The sequence below is a fragment of the Pinus tabuliformis genome, chromosome 1_2 (genome assembly GCF_031772625.1).
Source record: "Pinus tabuliformis cultivar Carrire ecotype Pingquan chromosome 1_2, CPIR1, whole genome shotgun sequence".
Lineage (NCBI taxonomy): Eukaryota > Viridiplantae > Streptophyta > Pinopsida > Pinales > Pinaceae > Pinus > Pinus tabuliformis.
The window spans coordinates 412,336,106-412,345,080 of NC_142298.1; the positions used below are offsets into that span (position 1 = coordinate 412,336,106).

At 36.8% G+C, this 8,975-nt stretch overlaps 1 pseudogene; it reads left to right on the forward strand.

Annotated features, from left to right (window-relative positions):
* Nucleotides 1-320: 320 nt before the first annotated feature.
* On the forward strand, nucleotides 321-762 carry LOC149206091 (protein NOI4 pseudogene; annotated as a pseudogene).
* Nucleotides 763-8,975: the final 8,213 nt, after the last annotated feature.

Below are 8,975 nucleotides of genomic sequence, written 5' to 3' on the forward strand. Positions count from 1 at the left end.
AATCTCTCAACCACACTACTGTACGTCTAAGATAGCATTCCTATCTTGAGACTATTGATTGTATAAATATGTGTGTAATTTCCTCATTCAACAATTAATAGAATATATTTTGAGTGACTGCAATTTTATCTTGGTATTGGAGCCCGTGAGGGCCTGGCCCCTCCTAGGCTTGGCCCTTCCTGGGCTGAGGGAAATAAGTGAGAAGTATTTGTTTTTAGTTTGTCCATCATCAATTATACAACGTGGAGGTTGCATTGGTAACCAGTTCCCTGGAAAGCACAGTGGCGGTGCGGTGTGGTGAATCTGTCTGCTTCATCGATCGCGCTGCATTCATCCTCATTGAATTATTAAACTATGGCATTTGTTTCCTTCCTATCGGTTGCAGCTTGAGCAGAAGTCATTAGAGGAGGCGAAGACGCAAAATTGTAGCAGATCGCAGGTGATTTGTTCGAATTTGATTTGGCTAGGCGATCAGGCAGGCGTTATAGATGTCGGGCCGATCACTACCCAAGTTTGGTGACTGGGATGTCAACGACCCAGCGACCGGAGAAGGGTTCACCGTAATATTTAACAAAGCAAGAGACGAAAAGAAGACCGGTGCAGAATCAGGCGCTAACCCCGAAATTCAGGCAGCGAAAGAGGAGCATGGAAAAGGGGAATTTCAACATAAGCAGAGAAAATGGCTATGTTGTCTGAGTCCTAGTGCTGTGGGATAGTAACAGCAGATATATATTCTTTAAAGTTTTATTCCTCTAGTCTATATTCTGTTGCATATCATCATCATCAGAAGGGGGTCGTCTAGTTATTTTTCAGAAGATGCAGGAGATTATCAAATGGAGATGGTGATGGAGATGGGTTTTAGAGTTCGTTTTATGCAACTTTTGGTGTTTCATTTAAAAGCTCACTGTTTGGTATGCTGTTTTTATTGTAAGTTGGATAAGTAAGCATAATGGCTTTGGATGTCGACTTCGTATTCGGCAATTTTATCTGCGATTCTTTTAGTCGGCGGTGGAGAGCCAATTCTGGCACGCTAAGTATTGTTTATGCGCTGGAGAACTGCCTGCATGGAGCTGGTTGTGTATGTCGAGCAGTCAGTGGTGAGATCTGCAGGGTCGAAGAGGACCGTTGATTAAATTGTTGGTAGGTGGATGAGATCTTGAGATCTGCAGGATTAGAGTGGATCTCTGGTTTCTATTTTTGTGAAGCCCTTGTTTGAAGCATTAGATGAGCAGAACGTGTGTGCAGATAGGAGCTGCAATGTGACTCAAGTTTGTGCGCTGCGTGGATAAGCGCACCCATGATCGTAGCGTCCTGGTTGGTGATGAGAAGAGGTTGCGGCCAGTGGTGCTCATCCCAGATGTGTGAGAAGAGGGACGTCACAGACCTGATCGGCAAACATTCTTCCCTTCGCCCGACTGCTAAAATCTAATAGCATGTTATCCAGTCTGATCGATGTCATAGGTTTTGCGACGGTTTTCTATTTTTTGCATTCTAATAGAGCCACCATGAATGGATCCCCTTTGGGCTCAGTCTCGACCTGGGCTAATTTCTTGGATTTGGGTCGAGGCGAGCCGACTAGTAATTTACCACTGCTTCAGATGACCTTGAGAACAGGGAAGGCATAGCTCAAAATCCCTGCCGCCATTATTAATGGTTCAGAGAAGAGTGCCAGTGTTGTCACAGTGCAAGGCTTCGATTTTGCAGAATGGTTGAAGAACACTGTCACTAGACAGGACTTTGTCGTGATGAAGATGGACGTGGAGGGTGCAGAGTTCGATTTGTTGCCGAGGATGTTTGAGACAGGCGCTATTTGCTTAATTGACGAGATGTTCCTTGAATGCCATTACAACCGATGGCAGAGATGCTGCCCAGAGAGGACCCCCAAATATCAGAAGACTTATGGAGACTGTCTAGATTTGTTTAATTCCCTAAGGAAGAATGGTGTCCTTGTGCATCAGTGGTGGTGACACGTTCATAAATAGTACACGCTGTTGTTCTGGTCTTTTGGGTAATTTGGGCTACTGTTTGCCAAAGGGGTCAAAGTACTTGTTAAAAGTGCCATCATGATGAGAAGATTGCTATGTATGAAATTGACTCGCTAAAATGGCTTCATGATCAAATCGAAGGTTGGGAGCATCAAATCTGGCATTTCATAGAACGAGACCATCATAAGCGCTGCGCTGCCGGTCACGGTGGGCGTTTGGATATTTGGGGGAATGTTGAAGGTTGATACCATCACTACAGCAATTGTGGAGCTGATGACGAAGTGGACGGTCAGCATGTCGGTGAGGGCATTGATCTTTGCATTGCTGCTGGTGTCTATCATTCTACCGATGGGGGAAAGAGTCACCTGCTGCAAGAGCAGTTTTCAGACTTGCGTGGGGTTCAGTGATGGTAATGATCTATGTGGACTGGTAATGATCTATGTGGATGTGAGGCTGAAATGAATTTGATTTGAAAATTCAGCGTGGAGAGACCGAGCATAGTAGAAGCGCGGTGGTGTGCCAACGGTCCTACTTTGTGGACCGATCTTCCAACATTTGGAGGACCCGAGTTGTTGGCGATACCAACTGAGATATGTTGGCGTTGTTTGGAGAACCCACTTGCAGATCTATCATAAGATCATTAGAACCAAGTTTGATGAGCCGATTTGTCACTTGGATAATGCCATTCTTGAGAAATTATTATGTCCGTAATGTATATCTGGTTAAAAGAATAGAGTGGCATTTAGTTTGGCCAACTATTGTCACACATTTGTTTCTGTGTTGGAATTGGCCATTCCAACAATAGACAAATTTGTTTGCAGGAATGCTTAGCAACTAGATATAATGAAGACATGATAGTGAAGATGACATTAGAGGAGCTACATCAGAGATTGAAGGATGATCGAGATGGTGTTGCAGATTGTTAGCGAGCATGAGGCAGTATGATTGAAAACAATGACTAGCCTTGATACTGTGAGTAGGGGAAGTGGCATTATGTTGCGATTCCAGGAGTATTGGATACTGAAATCCGATGGAGGATTGGACCGTGGAGTCCTGGATTACTGTTCTTGAAGGGAAAATTGTGTTCTCTTCGTGTCGCTGTGAGCGCCTATGTTCTAGTTTCTTTATCAGTGGACCCCTCACAGATGAGGTAAAGGAGCAGCAACAACGTTTATGGTGGACAACAAAGTAGATTTTTTGTTTGAGTTAGTTTGGCTTGTGGAATAGACTCCCCGGCGTGTTATTATAGTCATTTTATGTACCGAGAAACTCCAAAATGTGGAATCAGATGTAAGTTTTTTAAGGCATCTGAAAGTTCGTGGTGATCTTAAAACCAATTTGTAATGGCTTATGGTCAGCCTGAAACCATCTTTTGTCACTGAATGTGAGGGTTGGTGGTGAGCCAGAAACCATCTATATAGTCTTTGTGACTGAAGTGCCTTTGTGGCCAGCTTGCCTTTGTGGCTGAATGGTTGGTGGTGAGCCAGAAACCATCTATATGGTCTTTGAGGCTGAAGTGCCTTTTGAAGCTAGCTTTCCTGTGTGGCAGAATTGCGTGTGTGGCTTAAAGTGCCTTTGTGGCTGTGTGTACACGAGAGCTTTGTGCTCGTAGGAGCAGGTGGACTGCAGAACACCTGGCTCAAACTCAGATGATTTTCTCTGAGTAGAAGGGGATTGGCGTTTTTCGCGCTAACAACAATGCCAGGAAGGCCAACTGGCGCGTCTGTTAGGCCATTAATCACGCCAATGGGTGCAGGTTTTTCGTTCGGGATCGCGCCAATTCACCTTCAAGGGGATCCGTGGGATCGGAAGTTGTGGATCTGTCCGAGGGCGGCAGATTGTGCTTTTGGAGGTTTTGTACATGCAATTCGCCTGATGGTGGTAGATTTGACTATCATGACAAGTAGTCATTAAGGGGGGGAGTTGGAAATAATTAATTCCTACTTGTCTATGGTTGTAATTTTCTAATTGAGGAGTTTGTTCCTACATAATAGGAATAAGCTAGAATATAGTTTCTCCTAGTTTAGTGTGTGGTTGAGAGAATCTCTCAACCACACTACTGTACGTCTAAGATAGCATTTCTATCTTGAGACTATTGATTGTATAAATATGTGTGTAATTTCCTCATTCAACAATTAATAGAATATATTTTGAGTGACTGCAATTTTATCTATAGACGAGCCTCTATGAGGAGGATCTAACTAATCTATATGACATGGGTACATGTAATGGTATATGGGATGTAGATTCATTACATATTAGAAGAGAACCCCTTAAATATGTCCTACATGATGGGGTATGGCTACCGATTTATTACATATGAAGAGAGGACCCCTTAAATATGTCCTACGTGGTGGGGTATGGCCACTGCTTCCTTCAACGCATTCATCATAAAGCCTCCTATCTTCGTTTTTTGATGATCATCCAGAATTCATTTCCTGCAAAAATGTGTATTCTTATTTCTACAACAATGATTCCAATCCTAATCTTCTGATGGGAGTAGTCGTTGGAGGACCAAATGAATAGGACCAGTTTCCAAATGTTCGAGCATATTTTGAAGACTCAGAACCTACAACTTACATCAACACTCCTCTGGTTGGCGCACTTTCATTTTTTAGCGCAAACCTATGGTGATTCCAAATGTCTAAAAAAAGGTTCTAATTTTTGAGACCAGGAGCGGACAGCGTGCATAAACACTACTCTGATTGGTGCACGTGTAGTTTTCAGCGCAGATCCATCGTGATTCCAAAAAAATACAAAATATTGATACATCACTTTAAATCTCCTTAGTGATAAAAATAAATTGGTATCATTCAAATTTAGATTGCTATCTTGAAATTGAAATGTACCCAATATTTTTACTCTCAAAACTATATTATGCATCGAAAAATTTGCAAATATACCGATGTCATTTTCTCTTATGCGTATTGGCAACGATTTGAATACCATACCACCGCAAACAACCCATTTCATACAAATAGCACTTTTTAAATTTAAGAAGGCATACATATTCTATTCCCCTATAGTTTTGAACTTGTGACTTATTAAGAAGAAGTATATGCTCTTAACTATTAAGCCCACTCAAACTATATGTTAAAACTATATGTTAGATGAATGGTGAATTCGATAGTAAAAATGGTAATGGTTTATTGATAAGATGATCCTTAAAATTGAAACACCATATGGAATTAAAAAAGTATTTAAAAATTACTGTAAATCATTATATTATAACAAATTTTTAATATGCAATGTCCTTTCGTATTTTCTAAATAAATTTAATATCTTTTTAGATAATTTTAATTTAGAAAAATTTGCTAAAAATAATTTTGATATAGATGTACAATATGTTGTGTTGAAGTAAAATAATCATGATATCAAGTGATTTTTTTATTTTTTTTGAGAATATTTATTTTAAATGACAAAATATTTTAATAAATATAAAATCAAATTAATAACCAATTGTATACCAGAGTAGATTTTGTGTTTTTTATAATCATACTCTTTAATAATAATATATTTTTTAATAAAATAAACAACATTTTGTTTAAGAAATATCCTTCCATATACTTAAATCCTAAGTGATCCCCACATATTATAGTTAAATTCTAAGCAATGCGCACATATTCACATGTACATTAGATTTTATAAGTATATTATAATAACTCATCTTGATATTTTGTCCTTCTTTATATTGAAACATCAAAATATGTAAGTGGAGGGATTTTTTTTCATCCATTGACGGCATGATATTTGAGGAAAGTGATTTGTCTAGCTTTTCCAACCATGTTACGTAGCTTTGTCCATATTTATTGATGAATTTATGTGTTAGAAACAAGTTTGGAAAGAACTCATTTTATAGTTATTTTTGTTGTATTAGTATTGGAAACAATGTATTATATTTGTATAATAAAATGGTAATATTAAAGAAAATGCATAAAAGGGATAATATTGAATGAAATCCTAAAATCATAACATTGAAATAACAAGGAATTGAAAAGAGCTTTACATGCATTTTAAGCAAGTTAGGAAAAAGACATGGGAAATGAACCTACAATGTATTTCATTATATTCTTTGGAATCAATGATAAAATTAATCATTTAATAATGTATCTCTCTAAGATAAAGCTATAAAAATATTGTTTCTTAGTGATGCTAAGAATATTGCTCCCATGACATACACTTTGCATCATTTTAGTGTTGATTATATTAAGATAGATATGCCTTCTTATTTTTTTATCTATAGTTAAGCTTTTTCATTGGTTAATTATATTAGGAATATTCTTCTTTGTAGTGTTCACTACACTAATATAAAGATGATCCATAATTTTTGTACCTCTAGTTAAACTTTTATATTTCTTAAATATGATAGGAATATTCTCTCTATTGCATACACTATAACATAATTGGATAATTGACTATACACAAATAGAGGCACCACCTAAACTTTGTACCTATACATTTTCACCGTAACACAATAAGTATAATTTCAAAAAATTAAGGATCATAGACAAGGTTAAATAATAAAATATATTTTGAAGCAAAGAAACACAACCAAATGGAGTTCAACAATAGCTCAACCATACTAATAAGGAATACATCAACTCTAAGCCTCAATTGATGATGGTTAAGTAGATCTAGGAATTTGTAATATCTATTTAGGTTTGTGATTCCAACTACATTGCAAGCCAAATGTCATGCATTATCCATTGATAATGAATATTACGGTAGCAATTATATTTTATAATCTATATAAATATGTTTAAATGAACTAGTAGAGTGGTTACAATAACTGTAGAAAGTGTAAAATACACATTATAATTAAACATTGTCACAATATAGAAGTTTTGAAATTTTGTATTAAACCTTGATATATGGAAAAATTACCACCATGACAATAAAATACAAGAATGATAAAGTGATATCCAAAAAAAAAAGCAAATTTCTAATAAAATCATGAACAAATACTCTACTCACCTCATTATATTAAAACAAACAAACAACAACATAAACTAAGAAAAAGGTAGTTTAGAATATAAGATTAAGAATGTAATCATAAATATGAAACACATTCATGGACATCTAAAATGGTTCATTTGACAGAAATAAATCTCCCTATATGATACAAACTGTGGCTAAGAAGAACATTTAAATTATTAAAGATATCGTTGGATAAGGTTGGCTACAACTACATGAAACAAAAACAATAGTATGCCCATTGATGACCTGCTGGACACTCACACCCATGATGATGAATATTATCCAAAGGAGGAAGAAGACCTAGAAAACAAGATTTAACATCAATTTGTTACCAATTTTGAAGTTTGTGCCTTGCCCATTTTCTACCTTGTTCTTCATGTTCTTCTTGTACAGACCAGTCATGAGTCCAGTGTTTGGAATGAGAATTTTGTTTCGTACAATGTATTATTTCTGGCGATTGATTGTAAACACATACTGTAATCATTACACATAGTAAACATCCCAAGAAAACACAAGCATACTGTATATTCACATGTACAACTTGTCAAACCAACTCATGCCTTTGTACACTATTTACAGAGAAATTAAATGTAGCTTAATGTCAAATCTAGAATATGTTAGGTGTTGTCTACCAACATCACAAATTTAGTCAGACAAATGTTTTCTTGCCAGACTATGGTAAAAAGAAAATTAAAAAATAAAAAATATTTGAGTTCTTTAACCTTTTTTTTATTATGGAAATTGATTCAACACCATCAAGAACCCTTGGGGCACACAAAATCCCAATGTTTGATAGTATTAACCTAGATTATAAAAATCTTCTCCCAGATTTTGTCATTATCCTTCTAGAATTGCCATTATTTTCTAGGCTAATTTGTGGGTTTTGTAGACAACGGTAATTTTTTATCAGGATCATTCCATCATAATTATCTTGAGAAAAAAAAATGTTATCTATTATCATCAAAATGATTCAATTCATCCCTTGTGTAACAACCCTCGTGAAAATTTCATGTAATAAAATTTAGTAAAGGAAAAATAATAACCATAGTTCATCAGACACTTATTCCAAGCTGAATGTTGGGAAAATCATAGTGATGGGGATCATTGGTGATTAATTAATGGCTAAGGAGACTGACAAAGGAAATGGTAAAGGCTTTGGAAAAGAAAAAAGACATTTTGGCACATTTATTTATGAAACTAATGGAAATTAGGAGAAAAGGATGGTGAAAGGTCACAGGTCACATTTGAGGAGGAAGATAATAGAAATTAATGGAAAATGAAGAAAATAGAGGCCTCATTAATAAAAAGGCTTATCAGGATCAGTTCATGGACTTTTGTTTGTTCAGTTTTCAGATCTCTCTATTTTCTTTGCCTCTCGTACTTTTGGACACTTAGATAATTTCTTGGAGCACTCTTGAAGGAGTTTGGCATACTTGAAGTTTTGGAGCAAGAAACAAAAGGAAGAGTAGGAAAGTGCAAGAGGACATCATGATCAACAACTACAACAGGTTTTTATTGTAGGTACCAAGTTACATGTATGCTTTCCTCACTACTTTTGGCACATATGGCATATGCATGTTGTTTATTGGTCCTGATCTATTGCTGGCATGGAGGATTTCTTGCATTGATAGTGGATTTTCCTAGCCTTTCCATTTCCTAGATAGCCATTGTGTTGTGGGTTCATTTGTTTTTTTTTTTCTTGGCTGGTTCTCATTTTTCCTTAACTTGGGTTGAGTTTCTAGTTCCATGAAGCCGTGGTTGGATAAATGCTTTGGAAGCTCTGTAATAGCTTGGGTTGAGTTACTAGTCCTTGAATCTGTGGTTGGACAAACGCTATGGAATCCCTTGGTGGGTTGAGTTACTAGTTTTGGAAGCCCTGGTTTAGCAAACACTCTGGAAGCCCAATGATAACTATGGGTTGAGTTACTAGTCCTAGAATCCTTGGTTGGAACAAATGCTCTGGAGCCTTGCAAGGCTTGGGTAGAGACCAATCTTATGGTCGTTTTGTGATGT